Consider the following 2934-nt stretch of genomic DNA (forward strand, 5'->3'; position numbering starts at 1 on the left):
AGCCCAGCAGAAACATCCAATGCCACCTCACAAACAGACGCTTCCAAAGAGGTCATCCTACTGTCCACAGTTAAAGCCTTCCATAGCGTTATCGGTAGCCTCTGTATCTGACTGCTGGACATGAACATGCTGGAGGAAAACCTCTCAAAACTGATGGAGCCAGTGAGGATGGCAAAACACTGAGCAGAATGGAAAGCAGCAAAAGGTTGGTAATTTATTGAGGTCAGTACCTCGGCTTTCAGCTGAGATGGCTCCACAGTTGTTCTGACAACCAATTGGAAACCTGAGGGCAATCTGCATTTTGTTACCATGACATCACTTCTGACAAACGGCCCTAAAGTCAGGGCAGTGTATTTGAGGAGGAACAAAGGGACATCTGATATGCAGCTTTAACCTTCAGATTTTATTTTCTTGTCATAGGATAATGTATGGTTAACAGAACCCGTGAGTAGCTATGAAACTCATTAAAAAATTGAAAACCCGGTAAAAATAAAAAGCAAATAAGTATTAATACTACGGCTAAATCTTGGTTTCAGTAATGACAGCCTCTGAGGCAGACACTACAGATGCGCTCTTCTGCATCAGAAGGCCGTCTGTAGCAAGGCAGATTTCTCATCAGGAGTGGCAGTGCACTCTGCCAGCGAGAGCTGCACGTCTTCCTTTTGCTAAGGAGTGCAGCCCGTGGGTGTACGATACACGCTTTGCAGGAGAATGGCAACAACAAGATCACACAGTCTCTTTGGAAAGCAAATAATTTTTCAACCTACTTCAAGCTACTGCCCCCAAGTTCTCATCTTTTTTGTGTTCCCTCTGGCTGATGAAATACGAAAATACAGTTTTCCTTCAATGTTGTTGTTAAGCATACTTTTCACCTATGATCTTCTGTTTGCTAGGAAACATCTGTTCTCTGTCATTTGCCCCTGTTGTCCTGAGGAACAAGGCAATGCCAGCTGTACGAGAAAACCCTTGATTTTTCCCTCTATATGCTGGGCTCTCTGCATCCGCAGTCCGGGGGCTATGGAATTCAATCACTGGCACACAGTAGTGTCCCAAAATCTCGGCTTTTCTTTTTAGCAGCACTTGGAAAGACAACTATGAAATGTCAATGAGGCGGATAACAAGCAGCAATATCTGAAGCACTCAGAAATAATATCAATAATGAGCAAAAGGTAAACAGGTCCTGGGACAGCTTCTCTGACACCTTTGTACACACAGGCGTTCTCTCTTTTATTATCCCAAATTTTGCAAAGCTCATAAGCACGTGCTTAACTTTAACTTGAATACATGTTTATCTTTGTTCATTCAAAGGGGTGAGCTTTTCCTTGTGTTGAAGTGTGCTATAGAAGCAGAGCTCTAATGAGCAGGCAGTGCCAGGGAAATGCTGCCAGCAAGAGTCTGGCACAGCAAATTCTGCCATTCAGCCCTAAGGCAGTGTCCTACCCTTGACACCCAAGACTCACATTCCCTCCTCTGCCTCAGTCCTTTAAAGCATTCTCCTTTCAGACCATTTCCTGAAAGATTTTAATACAAAAATTTTAATACAAAACATTTATTATAGAGACTCAAAGACTGAACACAGAGGCCAAATACTCTGTGCAGAACTGTCCCCAGCAATAGAGCATGTTCTTTTAAACTGTGTAAGTATTCCACTCCAATGGAAGTATGCCATATCCTTATATTAAAGTTCAGATGTACTTTGGACAATAAAAAATAATTTTACTTCTATGATTTCAGTGAAACATAGGGAATTGAGGGTATATAAGAGTGGAAAACCTGGTCAAATGCAGCGTTCAGGTTGTATAATAAAGATCACATAAAGTCACGGCTAACTCAGTGCTCAGCAGCCGTAACACCTCAGAGGGAGTGCACGACCAGTGTATGTTAGGATCTGCTTCTACTGAGATGATCAGCAATAGTGAATTGATAAAACGAACTGAAAACAGTACAAACCTCCATTACAGTTCAGCTGTGATGAGCATATTCCTGTACTCAGACATAAGGCTGAACTACTTACATGGTAAATGTGTTCAGACAGCAACATTTATTAAAAAGTCGGTAGTGCCCTACATACTTTGGTTGAGGTCTCCAGCTGTTACCAACAAGACATTTTAGAAGTCTTCCTCATTAAAGGAAAAAAAAAAGGAAAAGTTAATCTCATAGAGTTGACAAGATTTGTTGATTTTGACTTTGTTGGCAGACTTGTTACATAGATTTGCACAAAGCAAATGAACTGATGGACTTACAAATATTACCAAGTGAAGTAATCACTGCTTTCTCTTCTGAAAGTTACTTTCTCCGTGCAGAGTTACTGAAGACCCGCAGTGAACCTGGCCATCTCACCCTTACAGCAGTTACGGCTCCGAGTGCAAGTCCTCTGTGGAAGGTAGTGGATGTTCACCTAGCAGTATCAAATGCAATTTATTGGAGGTTTTAAATAAACCCAAGGGATGTTGTTCATTAGCCAAATACGCACATATAGCTATTATAGATAACAAATAGTTATGATTTTCAGGACTGGAAGTGTCGTGATTTCTAGCTTCAGTGTCAGGGCAGAACTGCCGATATGTCCCAGCCATGAGTGACTTTCAGTTCATTACTCAACATTAAGTCCTCTTTGTTTTAAAAGCCATTTCAGTCACCCAATATCTCATGTATGAAACGATCTGCAACAAACAGGCTGGCGAATGAAGTCCCTAAGGTAAAAACTTCCCATGTGTACTATAATGGCTTAGTGATAGTGAGGTTCCCCTCACGAGTGATTCATGAGCTGAATTCACAGCCAACCATCAGACTCAATTCTCTTCCCTTTGCATCTTGCCTGGAAGGCACAAACAGGCTGGAGAATAGTTATGGCTTGTAAAGCGCCCTCTGACCCTGCTTGTTCCCTGGTGACATCGCTCCAATTCCGGCACAGCGGATGCAACCCGAATGCCG

This window comes from Mesitornis unicolor, unplaced genomic scaffold, assembly GCF_000695765.1.
Source record: "Mesitornis unicolor isolate BGI_N332 unplaced genomic scaffold, ASM69576v1 scaffold20351, whole genome shotgun sequence".
In the NCBI taxonomy this organism is placed as follows: domain Eukaryota; kingdom Metazoa; phylum Chordata; class Aves; order Mesitornithiformes; family Mesitornithidae; genus Mesitornis; species Mesitornis unicolor.